This window comes from Rhinatrema bivittatum, chromosome 2 (assembly GCF_901001135.1).
Source record: "Rhinatrema bivittatum chromosome 2, aRhiBiv1.1, whole genome shotgun sequence".
NCBI lineage: Eukaryota > Metazoa > Chordata > Amphibia > Gymnophiona > Rhinatrematidae > Rhinatrema > Rhinatrema bivittatum.
Window position 1 is genome coordinate 181,029,072 of NC_042616.1, and position 20,266 is coordinate 181,049,337.

Below are 20,266 nucleotides of genomic sequence, written 5' to 3' on the forward strand. Positions count from 1 at the left end.
CCCCAGCTTACCCCGCGCTGCGGGCCACTACCGGAGAGACCAGCTTGCAGGTCATCTACTCTGGTCAGAGTCTATTAACCCACTCCTCAGGTTATCTTTGCTGTACAATAAAACTATTGCCGCTGGTGTCCATCACTGCTGAGACCCCGCCTGTCATGGTGAGTCCCCACAGGGCTCCTCCCTGTGGGTGGAGAAAGCTCTTGCCATGGCCCAAGGGCCCACTATCTAGTTCTAAACACACAGAACGTAACAGGGGAGACCATGCAGGAAGTTGGCGGCATCCTGTCACACATCACGTCGGGCCTGTGATGACATGGCGGCCTGCTGCACCTCTGCTCCAGAGTTCTTCGTCAGCATCAGGGCTGGAGGTAAGCGTGGCAGTTCGTAGGGGGTTCCATGGACCACAAAATGCAACAACAAGGATTTAATGGACTGGTTGATGTAAAATTTGCCAGTCACAGGGTAGGCCTGCAACCAGTAGCACTCACCTCAGCAGCACCATCAGTCTCCCAAAGTGGCATGGACAATGAAGCCATTCTGCTCCCGCTGCACTAAGATTTACACACGCACACAGACCCCTTCTATATAGGCACTGCAGCGGGAACCCAGCAATCAGCGCCCTCTGATGATGTCAGCTCCCCCCTGTACATAAACCAAGCTCTCTCCCTGATACTTGCCTCAGCAACAGGTTTTCCTGCATATGTAGCAATTCTTGTTGCTGTATCCCTGATCCTGATCTTAATTCTGCCGTGTTCCTATCCTTATCTTGTCTTGCCTCACTTCAACCAGTCTACCCTGCCTTGTCCAGTCCACCTTGTCTCATCCAGCCTCATCCATACCTGCTTGTTCCTGTCCATCCTGCCTTGCCTTGGCTTGCTTACTCTGATTCAACCATTGCTTCAGACCTGGACTACTGTTTTGCCTGCCGCCTGCCCTGACCCTTGGTCTGTGCCTGGAGATTGCCTAACTGCAGCCAGCCTTGACTTCTCCTTGGCCTTGTCCTTTGCCCTGTGGGACCATCATCTAAATCCTGCCAGCCCCTGAAATCCAAGGACTCAACCTGCGGGGAATGGGTTTGGTACAGGTGAAACTCCAGCTCTGTTCCGGCCTAAGGCCCGTTCGCCAGCTGTTGGCATGGGCCTAGTGGGTTCTTCTACTAGGCTGCACCAACCACAGCACAGCACAGGGTCCACACTCTTTACAGTTGATGAATTTGAGATAATTTGCAAAATCTCAGATTGAGAAATTTTGGAAAAGGTATTTCATCTATTCCCAGCCAAAACATTATCAGTAAGGGGTCCAATATTATTGGAAATTGTGGCATGTAATGACTCAACTTTGTCAGAGAAATAACATGTGAAAGTCTCAACAAGAGTTTTGTCAGGTCCCACTGTTGGAACAGCCTGAGGAAGAAAATATAGGACAAAAAAATCTGGAGCAAAATCTCTTTGTTTTATATGTTGCCTTGTTTTTTTCTTAATAAAATGTTTGAAAAAAAAATTCCACTGGATCAATAAATCTTCTCTTGAAACATGTGCTCTGTGTATTAGATATCATGGGATCAGCATGAAAAGACTTCATGGTCAAGGAGAGAATAACAAGGTTGGACCAGGGTACTTTGGTAATGGAAACATTGGCTTGCTCTATTGGGAACACAAGAGGGTTTAGGAAAATAAGGTTGAGAATATGATCTGTGTTGTGGATGGGAACAGATAGTTTCTGGTCCCACCCACAAGCAAAAACAGCATTTAAGAAAATGGTACAAGGATTAGAGGGAGGGATTTTGCTGAAATCACCTAAAATGACAGTCTTATTTATGTCAACATCAGTGCAGGCTAGGAATTCAAATAAGGAGGAGAATTATGGGCTAATAGGCTGGGAGAGCAATATACTAGGCATATTTTCTGAAGACTAGAGGTCAGCAGCAGAACCTCATTGGAAGCAATGATAGAAACATCAACCCTAGAGAAATTTAAAGGTTTTTTTGAAAAATATCACTGTTAAGGGTAACAGGTGTGTGAGCCCTTTGTGCTGTGACGTAGTTAACACAACCTTGAGGGTGAACCCAGGAGGCCTATGCTGGCAGCTGGTGAATGCACCCTGTAGTGGGATTGAACGGATCAGGGGCAGCTCCTAGCAGAGAGGTGGAACAGGGACGGAGTTTTTCAGGTCCCTTCCAGGGTGATTCAGACTGGTTTTCAGCGGATAGCACGGGTATCCAGTAACTCCTATTATCGTGAGATGGAGTATAAGTTTCTCTGGAGAGCTTACCTACCCCCAGTTCTTCTGTTTAAGGCCGGGCTACGGGAGACCAGCCAATGTGCAAAATGCTATATGGAGCCCTGTACCTTATCCCACTCATTTTGGAGCTGTCCCAGAGTTCGGAGATTCTGGGGTTCAATTGTAAGGTATTTGGAACTGTTGTTGGTGTCTCTGTTCCCCTCTCGCCTCTAGCCATACTGTTTGGTTGTTTACCCTCTTCCTCAGTAGTACAGAAGGCAGAATCCCGCCTGTTGTTGCAGAAGGCTTGTTATGTGGGTAAGAAACTGCTCCTGCTACACTGGAAGACTGCAGTTACGCCATCATATTGGATGTGGAGGAATGCTTTTCATAAGCTTCTACAGCTGGAGAATTTAGTGTCTAAAACGTCACCCCTGCATCGCTGTTGTTTTTTGAAAGTATCTAATAATTACCTGCAGTGTCTACCCCACAAAGTGTGAAGTTCTATCCTAAATGATTAGAGAGACAGAACTGCTAAGGACGCCCCTCCTCCTCATTGACACTGAATCGGGATCCCTGGTCCTATGAGTTCTTGAAGACTTGAACTTTGCATCCAAGAGATCTAGGGAGGGTGGGGGGAGTATGGGAGGGTGGGTGGGCAAGTACACTGGTCAGCAGGGGGGGTCACTGTGTATATGAGCAACAAGCAGTTGTACATGTTTAAGGTCAAGGAAGGCTCGCAGAACACACCTCCTTGGCTGTTAGGTCTGTTTTTGTTTATATTTTCTCAATAAAAAATTGTTTAACTATAGTTTGTATGTAACCTGGTGACACCCCTGGACACTGCTTGGGGAGAGGGCATGGGAAACCCTCTCTTTGGGAGTCCCCAAAGAGTCAGGCTAGGGAAGACCTGCCCTTCTGCACCCAGTGAGTACAGAAGAAGGTGGTGACCTGGTGCCAGACCTTCCTGTGTTTTACCTCAGTTTGGGGAAGAAGATTTTTGTAAGATCTAGGAGGAAGTTTTTGGAGGCCCCTCTTCCTGATCATCAGAAGGATCAACTAGAGTTGCTTGTTCCAAAGTGGATCCCTCTCATCAGGGATTCATTTAAGATAAAGAGAGTATTGAAGATCAACTAACTGTGAGTAAAAAGCCAATGGAGAACACCAAGGACACCCATCAGGAGTCTTCAACCTGGGAAGAGAAAGGTTTGTGACTCTCTGCAGAGAAAGTATTTTTACCTTTTTATCAGTTTGGAAGGGGTTATTCTGCCCAAACAAGGGTACCCTGACCATCTGGGAACTCCACTTAACTAAGCTCTGGAAAGGGTGGATGTTCTTTCTGGCCCTGGTATAAAGATTCCTGCACAGATATAAGGAAAAGAACTGTAATCTGTGGTGCTGAGGATCAAGTTAATTGTGCCACATTTCATCTGTATTTTCTGTCAGTAAAGGCTTTAATTTTGGATACTAAACCAGTGACTCCAGCATGGTTATTGACGCTAACAGCACACAGTTGGAAGCACCCTTCTCCCAGGGATCATAAAATACAAGTGAGTTACCTTTAGCACTCCAGGCCTTGAAAGGCAAACCTTTCCCCCCACCCACCCAACAAAGATTCCAGCTTTTGGGGTTGAAACTGTGTTCAACTTAGCCTGAAGTTCCAGCCCCAAAGAGACTATTTAAATTTTTTATGGCCCCCACCCGTGTCTAGCGTACCCCCCGGGGATGGGGTTACAGAAAGAAGATTCCTGAAATAAAAGGTGCAGTGTCCGGTACAAATGCTGCACTCCCCTAGTGAAATCCATTAAAGGCTATTAATCAAGTTTACTTAGGGAATAGCCACTGCTATTAATTGCATCAGTGGCATGGGATCTTCTTAGTGTTTGGGTAATTGCCAGGTTCTTGTGGCCTGGTTTGGCCTCTGTTGGAAACAGGATGCTGGGCTTGATGGACCCTTGGTCTGACCCAGCATGGCAGTTTCTTATGAAATTATCCAATGTGCTTTCCTGTACTGGCTTTCATACAATTAAATGGCAGGTATAGTGCAGCCCCTTATGGAAGACGAAGAGTACAGGGGAGAAAAGGGTTTGCTGGCAAGGTTTTATTAATATTTTCAAATGGAAAACATAACTCTGTGACTGCATAGTGAGATAAACAGTCACACAGATATCCTGAGGAAAAGGATATCTATGTGGGACTCCTGGCACACACTGAGCATGCGGTACTTGGTTACAAATGCTGAATGGACTCTGAGTCAGGAGTGCTTGCTGCTGCGCAAAGCTTACCACTCTGAATGAAGGCAAATTATAAGCACACAAACGCATTGTGAATCTTATCTCCATAATTGATGCAGACTTTAGTATTACAATGGCAATTTTCAAACAACCCACATGAGAAAGTCAGCAAATACTTAAATGCATGTAAGTAACAGCAATTTTCTAAATTTCTGATATGCTCACAAGTCTGCTTGGAAAATTATCCCACCAAATTTACCCACACAGAATTACACCTGCTGTTATGGGTGGGGAAATTTACACACGTACTTTTGAAAATCTGCATGAATGCACCTAAGTGCAAACTCTCCACCCCTGGGAATGTCTCCACTCTGTCTGGGTAAACATAAGCAAGAACAGGACAAACATGCATAAAGTTTAGCTGCAGTACCTGCATGTTTTCTGCTTTGAGGTACTGAAAGGGGATATATAAGTCAACTAAATAAAAATGAGTGGGTAATTTAATAAAATGTCATTTTTGCAAGTAAAGCAGTTTTCCATACTGAAATGCCTTGGAAAATTTCCCTCTAAGTTCATATCTGGCTAACAAGGTGGCATCCATAAACAGAAGTGTGGGAGGAAACTCACCCGTAATCCTTCCCAGAATATATTTATTGTGCAGAACAGGTTCTAAATGTCAGCGCTTGGACTGTAACTCTACTCTGCACAATAAGCCCCACTGTTCTAGAATTATGAATTTCCTTCTTTTTCATGTAGGCACTTGTGTTCTCCTATTTTTCTATTTTATTGTTGCATTCATAAAGTAGATTACACAAATACACCCAGAGGAGGGACACTGCTGTCAAAGGGGAATGCAGGACTCAAAAGGAGGAAGGGGGGAAAACCTTGCCTGACCTCTGTGTAACAGGACTGAGCATTTGGACATCTGGAGGTGTCCTTTAAGAATGGAAAAACTTGATTTAGTTCATAACCCCCAACCTCAAATTCATGCCCTGGTTACTTCCAAGCACAAGAGTAGGTTTTGGTATTCTGTAGGTGGCATTCAAAGTCCCCAAATGTTCTGATGCACTCCAAGCCTTCTAGCTCCATATGCTGTGAAGATATTAGGGTTGTGTACACACCTGCACTAAACTCAATGTACTGTAAAACTACAGCCTTTCCCATCTATGTACCAAGATAGTGAAGTTCTGTAATCTGATCTCAGGCTTACTAGTATTCTGCCATATTTTTACAACAGAATAAACACTTGTCTCTATGTGTGGCTACTGTGAATTCTCTTTTTAATGCTTTTAATGTTGTTACTTTACATTAAAAACAAAAAAAAAAGACAATCAGCAAATGACATTCAAAAACAGCACTCAGATATACATTCATGTTATTATAATTATTTGCTGAGAACATATATTATCATAATTAATGTGGTATTAGAGAGTTTGATCAAATATTTAGTATTTGGTTACTTTTTGCAGTTTGTACACTCCATCACATGATGGAGCTATTATCTAAGGATCAAACGTTAGCCTGTACAGATCCTAGTTTCCTTTGCTAATACTTTTGAAACTGTATTATGTATGATATTTGTACATTTAATTTTAGACTTATATTTGCACATGTGTTCATTTACGCAGTAATTTCTTAATCGCTTTTGACAAATACTGCAGTTTGACAACTGTTACTCCTGGGGGAACTCTGCGCGACTGCGGAATTCAGAATTTACGCAGAATTCCTCCTTCACACAGATTTCCTCCCTCACATTGCAGATTTTTTCCCTCACCGCAGTTCCCACAGATTTTAGCGCCGCTGCGCAGATTTCAGCGCCGCCGCACAGATCCTCCCTCACTGCCCTCGCTGGAAATGGATAAAAAAGAACTGGAAGCATGCCACGCACAGAGAGCGGCCAATCCGGGACAGCAACATCAGGTGGCGCACAGAGAGTGGGGGCATCGCATCGCAGCATGGCACCGGCGGCTCGAGGAGCAAGCAGCAAGGAGAAGAGGGAGAGAGAGAAGGGAGGGGGAAAGAGAAAGAGAGAAGGGGGAAAGAGAAGGGGAAAAAGAGAGGAGGAGAAGAGAGAGAGAGAAGGGAGGGGAAGTCAGGTGGCACACGGAGAGTGGGGGCATCGCAGCACGGCACCAGCGGCTCGAGGTAAGCAAGCAAGGAGGAGAAGAGGGAGGGAGAGAGAGAAGGGAAGGGAACAGAAGGGAGGGGGAAGGGAGAAGGGGGGAAAGGAGAAGGGAAAAAGAGGAGAAGAAGAGGGAGAGAGAAGGGAGGGGAAGTCAGGTGGTACAGAGAGAGTGGGGGCATTGCATCGCAGCACGGCACGACGGCTTGAGGTAAGCAAGCAAGGAGAAGAGGGAGAGAAGGGAGGGGAACAGAGGGGAAGGGGGACAGAGAAAGAGAGAAGGAGAGAAGGAGAAAGAGAAAGAAGGGGGAGGGGGAAAGAGAGGGGTTAAAGAAGAGACCCAGGCCCTGGCAGTGTATGTTTGAGCCCTTGTGTTTGTTGTGAGCCAGTGGGTAGGTGTCTACCTGGGAGTCTGTATGTGTGGGCGGGTGGGTGGGGGGAGTGTGGGTGTGTGAGAGAGAGTTGTATGTGGGGAGACAGAACATGTATGTGACAGATGGCAAGTGAGAGAAAGCATATGTCTGATAACAGGTGGAGAGGTTAGCAACAATTGCAGCAGTCCGTGCCAGCTTGGCTCTTCTGCCAGCAGTGTCAAGTTGCCAGGGACTGGATTGCACTGAAATGCAGAAGAATTTGCAAAAAATATTGTGTTATTTTGAAAAATAAATGTGCAGAATTTTGCAGAATTCAGAAAATGTGTGCGCAGAATTTTCAATTTTTTGTTGCAGAATTTTCAATTTTTTTTTGCACAGAATCCCCCCAGGAGTAAACTGTAAATAATTACTAAGCAGCCAAGTGTGGCTGAAAAATAACATAATAATTAACCAAAACTAATTAAGAAGAAGGCATGCAACAGAGTAAAGCTCCACGTGGCCAAAAAAACAAAGCTGCAGTTCATGCATGGGTTTTGACTGATACTTTACTATTGGCTAGCACATGACTGCTCAGAAATAACTTATAAAGAGTTGCCAAACTGCAGTGTTTCTCAAATGGTGCCATTTTAATTTAAAAATCCCTCAAGACAGCCCACGGCTTAACACCAGCATTGTTCTCTCAAGACCCATTTTTTTTAATTTGCTGTCTTTTCCAACTGGCAATTCATAGGTGTAAAGCCTGTCAGTGTATGTGGACTCTTGTGGCTGAGAAGTGGTGGGCGCCACCTAATGAGCAAGCCCACTAGGTCCACTCCGTCAGCTGGAGCCCTTGACAGGGCTGCCCTGTGATGGGTCTGGCTGGAGCTTTGCCTGTTCCAACCCCGTTGCCTGCAGTTTGAGCCCTTGGGCTCCAGGGGCCGGCAGGACATAGGTGGATCCCTAGGGCAATCCAAGGCGTGAGTCTGGGAAAGCATGGATTGAGGCAGGCAGTGATCAGCAGAGACAGAAGATGTGCCGAATTTTGGGTCAGGCAGCAGGCAGCATAAACAAGGAACAGACCAGAGGTCGGGGCAGGCAGCAAACAACAAGGTCAGGTCTGAAGCAAGGGGGTCAGGTCCAGGAAACTATCAAGGGAGGTCCAATCCAAGCCGAGGTCAGGGCAGAGAATCAAGCCGAGGGGGAACAGACAGGCAGAAACGACAAGGACCAGCAAGGAGAGGAAAGGGACCAAGAAGCAAGGCACAAACAGGGAATGGGGCAAGAAACAGACAAGACAAGACCGCAGGAGAGACAAAGACGAAGCAAGACAAACATAGTAGTAACAACACACAGGGACACCAGGAGACCTGATGGTGAGGCAAGGACTCACAGGAGAGCGAGGTTTAATAGTCAGTCTCAGTGAGGTCATCATCAGTCGCCGCCAGGGTTTCCCCACCACTGTCCTTTTCAGAAAGGCAGCTCTGCACACACGCTTGGAGGAAGGAGGAGAGGAGCAGCATTCAGGTGGCATCCGATCCGCACTGGAGAGGCTGCCACCTCTCCAGTGCGGCAAGGAAATGCCGCACTGGAGAGGCTGCGCTGGTGTTGGGGCGAGTGCCTCGGCTCACACAGCCTTGCTGCGGACCAGCAGCCACAACAATAGGCATAACACAAAAGTTATGCACTCAGACCCTGGCAGGAGAAAGGACAAGTCAGAAGCAAATATAGTCAATGGTTTCTACAGAAACAGAAAGGATTTTTTTTACATTTTGTTCTCATGAAATGTTACAAAGTATCATAGTGTGCTTTGCTAAGATTTCTATTTTTGCCATAAAAGAAAAAAGTATATAAAATTATACAAATTAAGATTTCATAGACTATCTTGGAAGATACATGATGGCAGCTACCTTTAGAAAACTGGTAAAGACATTCTTGTTTAGGCAAGCCTTTGATACGGAGGCCTAGGTCACTCTCAGTTTCTCAAAAAACAGTAAGAACAGCTCTAGCTCAGAAGGCCTTTTTGTGCATCTGTCACATTTTTTGTGGTTTTAGTTCAAGTCTGTCCTTGTCAGTGTTCACAATATTTTTTAATGATAATTTCATGATGTACCCTGCCTTGAACTGCAGAAAGTGTAGGAAATAAATTGTTTAAAAAAAAGTATTCCAGCTCCTTAATAGAAGTATATATATTCAGGGCAGAGAAGTATAGGGGAGCAAATAAAAACTGTGTATGTGGGTTAATAGTGCCTTGGAGATCAGTCCATGAGCATTAATGGAGCATCTATGGTGACGCTGCCTCTCATGTACTTCAAAAACAATTTTTTCAAGTCATGCTGGATATTTTCTTTCACCATCCAAAAATACCCTTTTTTGACTGTAGGGACCCCTTAGATTCCCCATTAGATTCCCCATTAAGTAAAATGTACCCTGTAAATAGGACATGTTTTGGTAGTAATAAGTTGGTATGATCCATTTGTAAGAGCACCCCTTTGGGAGGATGCCAAAATGGATTCTGCTGTAAGGAATACTGAGACCCCTAAAGTTTCTAGAGAGTGAATAGTTCTCTCCTTTTAAACACACAAACATCACTGGAGCTGTTGTATGCAAGAAACAGCTGTGGACCTAGTGTAAGGGGTCAATTGTCTCTCTCCCCTTTTATGTTGCGCTTCCCGGCCCTGTTCGCTCCGCAGCCGGGCCTGCTCACCTTTCCTGACCGTCCACGAGCTCCGAGCTATCTCATGCCGCAGCCAGTTTGCGGCGTCCCTGGCTCCCCCGCGTTCAGGCTCCAGTCCAGGCCTCACGGTGGGGCTCGGTGTCCTCCGTGGCATCGGTCCCACCCCTAGGCACGCACGCGCGAACCACCCGGCCTCTTAAAGGTCCAGGGGCTGATCCCTCCTCCACGGTGCGCCGTGATGGCTGTATTAAAGGAAGTGGTCTGACACCACTTCCTCTCCTTGGCAATCGAGTCGTACACTCCGGTGTGTCTAGTTTGCCTTCTAGCGTCTCCTGTTCCTTCGTCTCTCCATCCCTGGTAGTACCCTTCGGACTGATCTCACGGTACTGACCATTGCTTGCTCCTGACTATTCTTGATTGCTGCCTGGACCTGACCTCTGCCTGTTCTCTGACTACTCCTGATCGCTGCCTGGAACCAACCTCTGCCTGAACACTGACTACTAGGGATGTGCATCATTTTTCTGACGGATGAAAATATTGTATGATATTTTCTAATCCGTCAAGTATCGGGGGGTCCCCGAAAGCAATAGGAAACCCCACAAAATTTTCATAGGGTTTTCTTATCGTTTTGGGGGGGGGGGGGGAAGAAAGGGCACACAGAAAAAAAACCCCCAAACCCACCCCGACCCTTTAAATCTAATTATTTAGAATCCCTCACCCTCCTGACCACCCCAAAAAACTTTCCTAAAGTACCTGGTGGTCCAGCGGGGGTCCCGGGAGCGATCTCCTGCTCTCGGGCCATCGGCTGCCAATAATCAAAATGGCACCGGCGCCATCTTAAAAAAATGGCGCGGGCCATCCATTGCTCCTACCATGTGACAGGGGCCGGCCAATGGCACCGATAGCCCCTGTCACATGGTAAGGACAAAGGGCCATTGGCACCATTTTGATTAGTGGCAGCCGATGGCCCGAGAGGGGGAGATCGCTCCCGGGACGCCCGCTGGACCACCAGGTACTTTAGGAAAGTTTTGGGGGGGTCGGGAGGGTGGGGGATTCTAAATAATTCGATTTTAAGGGTCAGGGGGGGTTTCGGCTTGGGACAGCCAACAAAAAAGCAGTCAGAACCGGGGGAAATGAAGATTTCCTGCAGTTCTATGAACACGATACCGGAACCAATTGCGAAACCGATTCGCATCTCTACTGACTACTCCTGATCGCTGCCTGGAGCCGACCTCTGACTGAGCATTGACTATTCTTGATCGCTGCCTGGAACTTGACCTCTGCCTGACCTGACTGCTTCCAGATTGACTACAAGTACTGGCCCCTGCTTCGGCTGACCATTTTACTTTCAGAAATTAATTTCTTCGGGCACCGGGAAAGTGCACAGAAAAGCAGTAAAAACTGCTTTTCTGTGCACCCTCCGACTTAATATCATGGCGATATTAAGTCAGAGGTCCCTAAACTTTCCAAAAGTAAAAAAAAAAATAAAAAAAAAATTTGAAGTCGGCCGGCAGCTGTCGGGTCGAAAACCAGATGCTCAATTTTGCTGGCGTCCGGTTTCCGAGCCCGTGGCTGTCAGCAGGCTCGAGAACCAATGCCGGCAAAATTGAGCATCAGCTGTCAAACCCGCTGACAGCCACTGTCAGCGGGTTTGACAGTGGCTGTCAGCGGGTTTTGACAGTGGCTGTCAGCGGGTTTTGACAGTGGCTGTCAGCGGGTTTTGACAGTGTCTCCCGGCACGCGCACAGGAGTGGCCTGTGCGCGTGCCGGGAGAGCTAGCGAACGCCTGCTCTCCCGTGGACTTTACTGAATCGGCCCGAATGTTAGAGTGGATCAACCTGTTGGATGGTGGCACTTTATGTTAGGGATGACATAGAGTTCAGCAGGATAAATATCCTGCAGGAGACTAAATGCACAGTAGAATCTTTATGGGTGGAAATTCCATGTGTGATGGGGAAGAGCATAGTGGTGAGGTTATACTACCATCCACCTGGCCAAAGGAATAGATGGATGAAGAAATGCTAAAAGAAGAAATGAGAAAAGTTAACAAATTTGGCAACACAGTAATATTGGGAGAATTCAATTACCCCAGTATTGACTGGGTAACTATAACATCAGGACATGCTAGGGAGGTAAAGTTTCTAGATGAAATAAATGACTTCTTCATGGAGCAATTGGTCCAGGAACCAACAAGAGGGGGAGCCATTTTAGACCTAATTCTTAGTGAAGCACAAGATTTGGAGGAAGAAGTAATGGTGGTGGGTTTATTTGGCAAGAGTGATCATAGTGCCATCAAATTTTTGACTCAATGCCTTCTTTTCAAATTCTCTTTTAAACTGACTTATCAATGTTGTACATTTGACTTGCCAATGCTTATATTTTTTCCTATTTTCTTCAGATATTTCCTTCTTCCAATTTTTGAAGGAAGATCTTTTGGCTAAAATAGCCTCTTTCACCTCACTTTTTAGCCATGCCGGCCATTGTTTGATGTTCCTTCCACCTTTCTTAATGGGCGGAATACATCTGGACTGCACTTCCAAGATAGCAGTTTATTTATTTATTTTTATTTAAGATCTTTTCTATATCGTCGTTAAGATAGGTACCGTCACAACGGTTAACAATAAGGCACATAAATTAATGTTACAAAATATATTGAGTTGTACCTATAAAACAGGTGCCATAAAGGTTCGGTAACATAGCTTTATAATAATTATAATTTGGTAAATGTGATAAATCATGTCTAGATCTATCTATCCATTTTGAAAACAGTCATAGCTTGATAATTTAATCTTATCTTTTAGTGGAGCGAGAGAAAATAAAAATATGAACACACATCTTGATTACGGAGATGTGTGTGGGAGTTTTAGTGTCCGCTCCCTGTACTATCCTGGTTTCTATTCTTCATTCTCCTTGTTATAAGCTTGTTTAAAGAGCCATGTTTTTAAACTTTTTCTAAAGATTTTGATGTCTCTTTGTAATCTGATTTCTAAAGGCATGGTGTTCCATTGTATGGGTCCTGCTAATGATAGCGCCCTTTCTCTCACTTGGGTTAGTCTTGCTGTTTTGACTGAGGGAATTGTTAAGAGTGCTTTGTTGGCTGATCTCAGGTTTCTGTGAGGACGTGCACACGAAGGGCTGTGTTCAGCCATTCTGCTTTTTAGTTATGTATTAGCTTATGTATGGTGCATAGTGTTTTGTACTGTATTCTTTGCTCAATGGGTAACCAGTGTAAATCAGCTAGGATTTCGGTGATGTGGTCTCTCTTACTTTTACCAGTCAGAATTCTTGCAGCAGTGTTTTGTAGTATTTGGAGTGGTCTTAGTGTGGTGTATGGTAAGCCCAGAAGTAGGGCATTACAGTAGTCTGTGCTTGCAAAAATTAAAGCTTGTAATACTGATCGAAAGTTGGTAGCTGTTAGTAGTGGTTTTAGTCATCTGAAAATCATGATTTTGGCGTATCTTTCCTTAACATTTGAAGATATATGTTGTTTCATGCTTAAATCTGTGTCAATTATTACTCCGAGGTTCTGACTTTCTCTGCTAATTCTATTTTTTGGTTGTTTTTGAGTGTGATTGGGTTTTGAATGATCTCTATGTTCTTACATTCTAGATGTAGAAATTCTGTTTTTTCTATGTTAATGACTAATTCCATTTGGTTTAGAAGCTGTTTTATGATATCTAGATACATGTTAGCTATGTTTAAAGTTTTTTCAATTGTGTCCTCGATTGGTAGTATTAATTGAATATCATCAGCGTATATGTACTGTGTGATGCCCAGACCAGCCAGTAGGTGACATAGTGGTAATAGGTATATGTTGAAAAGTGTAGCGGATAAAGCTGATCCCTGAGGTACTCCTGTTTGAAGGTTTATTCTATCTGATGTTATGTCTTTGATCTGTACTTGGAAGTATCTGTTATTCAGGTATGATCTGAAACAGTTGATAGTTTTGTTGCTTAATCCTATTTCTTCTAATCTGTTTAGTAGTATGTCGTGATTTACTGTATTAAAGGCCGCTGACAGGTCTAGCATCACTAGAATGTAATGTTTCCTACTGTCGAAGCCTCTCATGATGTTGTCTGTTAGTGAAAGCAGCAGTGTTTCCGTGCTGTACTGTTTATGAAAGCCATGTTGTGATGGATACAGGATGTTGTTGCTGTCTAAGAATTCCGCTAGTTATTATGTATAGTTTTTTCTATTAATTTTGCAATTAGGGGTAAGTTTGATACTGGTCTGTAATTGCTCAGGACAAGTGGATCGCTGTTTTTTTTCCTTAAATTGGTTTTACAATAGCTCCTTTTAGTGAGTCTGGCATGGTTCCTTCCTCTAAGGATAGCTTGATGATCTTTGTTAAGATCGGAGATAATGTGCTTGCTACTTTTTTTATGTCTATGGTTGGTATTGTGTCATGTGCATGTGGTGCAGGATTTAATTTTTTTTTAGCATAGATTCGACTTCTAATTCTGTTATCTCATTAAATGCAGTCCATTGTTTAACGTCTCTTTTTTGCATTTTAATTTCTTGTTTATTTATCTTGGGGATTTTTGTTTTTAGGTTCGTAATTTTGTCGCTGAAGAAAAGAGCTATTTCATTACATCTATTTACTGGTAGATTTTGTGGAGATTCAAATTTGTCATTAGTAAGATTTTTTACTAAGGTAAATAATATTCTTGGGTTATTTGCAAATATCTCTATTTTAGTGCTGTAGTATTGTTTCTTTGCGCCGAGAATTACTTGTTTATAATAGGCCAGGTGCTTTCTATATTTCGTTAGATTTTCAGTTGTTTTATTTTTTCTCCACTCTTTTTCTTTTTTTCTCAGATTTCTCTTGACTTCCTTTATCTTTTCAATATGCCAGGGATTTGATTGTTTGGGTTCCTTGATGTTAATATATTTTATTGGGTTAATCTCCTCAGCTAGATTTTTGGTTGTTTGCATCCATGCAGTTGTCGCAGAGCAGCAGTTGGTGTAATCCATTTCTGTTAATTTTTCTTCTAATTTGTCTTTCAGGTCTTCTATGTTATAAGGTGAGCGATATTTAAATTCAGTGGGTTCTTTACTTTTTTATGTTCTTTACTTTTTTATGCCCCTCACCCTGCGGCTCGAACCCTGTCTTATCAAGTTCAAGAAGAAACTGAAGACCTGGCTATTCAAAAGTGCCTATCCTGAATAGTCCCAGTCACCAAAAATGCCCCCATTTCTTACACCTAACTATTACTGATGTATATAATACCTAATTCTCTGATGTATATAATACCACTAATTCTGTATACAATTCCATGTATATAATACCACTAATACTGTAAACTATTGTAACTTCTTGTTTAATGCCCCTGCGGCTTGTTCTCTATCCCTCTATGCTTTTCTCTCGTTCGCCCCTCCCAAGTTCCATTGCCCTGTTATAATGTAATTTCCTGCTCTGCTGTTAATATGTGAACCGGTGTGATGTCCCCACTAACGCCGTTATATAAAATTTTTAAATAAATAAATAAATGTTGTTTGTGGTTCAGTATATTTTATAGTGGATTGTATGAGGAGGTGATCTGACCAAGGGTTGTGTGTGTAGTCGATTTTAATGTGTTCAAAGTGGTTGTGGTTGATAAATGATAGATCAAGAGAGTGTCCTGCTTTGTGAGTGGGTTTATCAGTAGTTAGGGTGAATCCTAGTGCTGTCATAATATCCAATAGTGTTTGGCAGGTGTTGGATAAGGGATTTGCGTCCATGTGCAGGTTAAAATCTCCTAGTATAATGGTGGGTTTTGAGGTGTTTAAGTGAGTTGTTAGGAATTCAATTGAGGGTAGATTTTAAAAAATTGCGCGATTGCGTACTTTTGTTTGCGCACTAGGCGCAAACAAAAGTACGCTGGATTTTATAAGATACGCGCGTAGCTGCGCGTATCTTATAAAATCTGGCGCGTGCAAGGAGGTGCACATTTGTGCAACCTGCGCGCGCCGAGCCCAGCGCGCGCTGCCTGTTCCCTCCGAGGCCGCTCCGATTTCGGAGCGGCCTCGGAGGGAACTTTCCTTCGCCCTCCCCCCACCTTCCCCTCCCTTCCCCTCCCTAACCCACCCCCCTGGCCCTATCTAAAACCCCCCTTACCTTTATTCCACGATTTACGCCTGCGAAAAGCAGACGTAAATCTGCGCGCGCCGGCCAGCTGCCCCGCTCCGTGTTCCGGTCCCGGGGACTGGTCCGGAGGCCGCGGCCACGCCCCCGGAACGCCCCCGGGCCGAAACCACGCCCGCGTCGCCGCCCCCAAAATGCAGCGTCACGCCCCTGAAACGCCATGTCATTCGGCCTCGCCCCCGACACGCCCCCTCCCGCCCCTTTTAAAAAACCCCGGGACTTACGCGCGTCCCGGGACTCTGCGCGGGCTGGCGGCCTATGCAAAATAGGCGCGCGAGGGCCCTGCGCGCGTAAATCCGCCCGGATTTACGCACGCAGGGCATTTAAAATGCGCCCCTTAGTGGGGAGATGTTTGATTCTAGTAGGCTTGGTGGGTAGTAAATCAGGCATATTTGAATGTTATTAGTACCAAAAAGAGCAATTTCATGGTTTCTTGGAGGTGTTATCGGGATTAGTTTGCATTTGAATTTTTTTTCAATTATTAGCAGTAGGCCTCCCCCTCTTTTGTTTATTCTAGGGATTGAAAAGACGTCGTAGTTTCTATGTGCAATTTGATTCTTTAAGAACTTGTCTGATCTTTTTAACCAACATTCCGTGATTGCGATAAAGTTTGGTTTTGTGTCATATAGGAGCCTGTTGCACACTCTTAACCTTTGTAGCTGCACCTTTCGGTTTTGTTTTTTTTAACTATTTTTCTCATTTTATCAGTTTCCCTTTTGAAAGTTTAGTGCAGAGCCATGGATTTACTTACTGGCCCCTTCCAGTCATTAATTCAAATTTGATCATATTATGATCAGTATTGTCAAGTGGCTCCACTACCATTACCTCTCTCACCAAATCCTGTGCGCAACTGAGAATTAGATCTAAATTTCTCCCTCTCTCATCAGTTCCTGAACAAATTGCTCTAGAAAACTGTCATTTATTTCATCCAGGAGCTTTATCTCTCTGGCATGTCCTGATGTTTCACTTACCCAGTCAATATTGGGGTAACTGAAATCTCCCATTATTACTGCTCTAACAATTTAGTTAGCTTCCCTAATTTCTCTTAGCATTTCACTTTCTATCTCATCATTTTGGCCAGATGGACGGTAGTAGTGATATGAATCGGTTTTTGACGATTTAAAAAAATCATCAGATATTTTTTAAATCGTCAAAAATCGTTAGAGTCGCGATACAATAGAAGTTTCCCCGATTTATCGTGAAAAATCGTAAATCAGGGGAGGGGGTGGGCGGGAAAACCGGCACACCAAAACAACCCCTAAACCCACCCTGACCCTTTAAAACAAATCCCCCACCTCTCTCGAACCCCCCCAAAATGTTTTAAATTACCTGGTGGTCCAGTGGGGGGGGGGGGGCCCGGTGTGATCTCCCACTCTCGGGCCATCGGCGCCATTTTGGCTGCCACTAATAAAAATGGCGCCGATGGCCCTTTGCCCTTACCATGTGACAGGTCATCCGTGCCATTGGCAGGCCCCTGTCACATGGTAGGAGCACTGGATGGCCGGCGCTGGACCCCCAGGGACTTTTGGTCAGCTTTGGGGGGGGCCTCCTGACCCCCACAAGACTTGCCAAAAGTCCAGCGGGGGTCCGGGAGCGACCTCCTGCACTCGGGCCGTATTGCCAGTATTCAAAATGGCGCCCACGCTACCTTTGCCCTCACTATGTCACAGAGGCCGACCGTCGGCCCCTATGACATAGTGAGGGCAAAGGCTAGCAGCTGCCAGTACTGAAAATGGCGCCGGCGCTAGCCTTTGCCCTCACTATGTCACAGGGGCCGACCGTTGGCCCCTATGACATAGTGAGGGCAAAGGTAGCGCCGGCGCCATTTTGCATACTGGCAATACGGCCCGAGTGCAGGAGGTCGCTCCCGGACCCCCGCTGGACTTTTGGCAAGTCTTGTGGGGGTCAGGAGGCCCCCCCAAGCTGGCCAAAAGTCCCTGGGGGTCCAGCGGGGATCTGGGAGCAATCTCCTGCACTCAGGCCGTATTGCCAGTATTCAAAATGGCGCCGGTGCTACCTTTGCCCTGTCATATGGTAAGGGCAAAGGGCCATCGGCGCCATTTTTATTAACGCAGCCGATGGTCTGAGAGTGGGAGATCGCACCCCGCGCTCCCGCTGGACCACCAGGTAATTTTAAAACCTTTTTTGGGGGTTCGGGAGGGTGGGGGTTTTTTGATTATTGGATCGGGCACAGCCGATAATCAAAACTCAAATCGGGTTGGACGATAAAAATTTTAAGATTTGGATCAGAACTGGAACTGATCAGATTCCGGTTCCGATTCACATCTCTAGACGGTAGTATACTCCTATCACTAAACTCTTCCCCAACACACAAGGGATTCTACGCATAAAGATTCAATTGTGTTGAGGTCACGTGATGTGGTGGGCTTGATCAGCCATGTCTGATCAAGCTCTAGGCACCACTTCCTAGTGCGGCATAAATTGTTGTATTATTCTCTTTGCAAACGGTAGGAATTGGGATCCGAAATCAGTGAGCAGCTGTGTTTTCCTAATCCAGCAGCAGTGAATTGTGGGATGGTTGTGAAATCGCTGCGAAAAGATAAGGACAAACTGAAGGCCCAGAATCTAAGATGGATGCCGGGAATGCTGATGAATCTGATGTTTTACCTGATGACACACAAGAAGGTAAAATAATGGCAGCCACTGTTGTGGCGTTAGACAAGAGGCTGTCTCGCATTTCTGACCAGATCAACAAACTCCAAGAATTGCAGGTAGAATGGAGGCAGTTGAAAGCTGGATCGCTGATGCAGAAGATGACCTGCTAACTCTGGAAAGGAAAGTGGTGGGCTTAAAGAAGGAAACTAAGAGCCACGATGATAAAATAGACAAACTAGAGAGTCGTTCGTGCAGAAACAACTTGCACTTTGTTGGATTCCCGGAGAGTATTCCTGAACCAGAGTTGCTGACTACTTTGGAAACCTGGCTCTCTTTGGAGCTCCTTGGAGTGAGTGAGCTCTCTTCGGAGCTCCTTGGAGTGAGTGGGCGGAGCTACAATTGAGCGTGAACATTGTATAGGCCCAAAAACCTCGGAAGGCAAAAAGCCTAAAGTCATCATTGCTAAATTGCTGAATTATGCACAAAAATTACAAATTTTGCAGTCCTATTGAAAATGGAGAGATTTGCACTTTGGCAATTGCAAGATCTTAATTTGTCAGGATTTTTCTCTTCGTGCGTCTTTGCAGAGAAAAGAGTTCTCTTCAGTGTATATGGAACTAGTAAAGCAGAAGATTCATTTTGCATTGCAATTTCCCACAAAGCTGCGGATTGGCATCAAGGCTTCATTCAAGTTTTTAAAGAAACAAGTGCATGTTGCGCTGGAGGTGGACCCTTGGCCTGGTGCAGGATTGGTATGGCCCTCCGGTCGGACTCGGAGAGCGCTTGCCACCAGGAGGTGGAGCACAGGAGGAGACAGGCTAGCTGGAGCTTCACCAATAGCATGTGGATTTACAATTGCATATGTGTTCTCTGCCTCTGACAATTTCCCTTCTTGGGATGAGCATATTGCTTTAGTAGTGTTTGTTTGACAGTTTCTTTTCTTTTTTGTAAAGGAAGTTGGTGACTGAGCACTTCATGTTTTGATCTATGACCTTATAATCTCCTGAGCAGAGACAGATACCAGTTTCTAGGGTGGGGAGTTCGAGGGTTGAGAGAGTTTTTCTCTAGCACTCTCCTTATATTTTTTTTTAATAATAATTTGGGGGGGGGGGGGGGAACCTTCACCACAGTAATTTTGGGGTTTACTTGGGCTAGGGCAAATCAAATGGGTCCGGGTATGTTATCTGTTTTTTTATACTATCAACCAGTTACTTGTGCTGTTTGCAAACATTTACTTATGTACCTTCAGTATTTTGTTCTTGCAGAAATAGTCCCCCCTACAGCAAATAGGAGGGGTCTTGCAACTTTCTTTTTGTCATATATTACACGATGTCAGTGAATGTGGTTACCTGGAATGTGGCTGGGCTAGGTACACCAGTCAAACAGGAGAAAGTCTTAACTCATTTACAGAGACTGCAAGCTACAATTGTTTTTTTTACAGGAAACTCATTTGAATGCTGCCAAACTAAGCGCTGGGTGGCACAGGTGTTCTCGGCTGCTGGTACAACAAAGAGTTGTGGAATGGCGATCCTTATTCACAAAACAATCTCTTTTCAGGTCTTGCAGAGTGTGATTGACCTGCATGGCCACTTTATTATTATCTTTGGTGCTCTCATGGGTATGCGGGTTATTCTAGAGTCTGTGTATGCACCTAACCAATATACACATACATTCTTTACAGATCTTCTCTTTCATATATCTCAATTGGGGTTATCCCATCCTTCTTGGTGGGGATTTGAATTGTAAAATTGTCCTGGAATGGGACAAAGAGCCTGGCTTCAAGGGTCATTTGCTGAGCGAGCATAAAGGCACCAGGTTTTTATGAAATCACCTGTGCCTTGTTGACTTATGGAGGATGCTTCACCCGGACGCTAAAGAGTTCACTCATATAGCGAGTGCTCATAAATTGATGTCCTACATTGA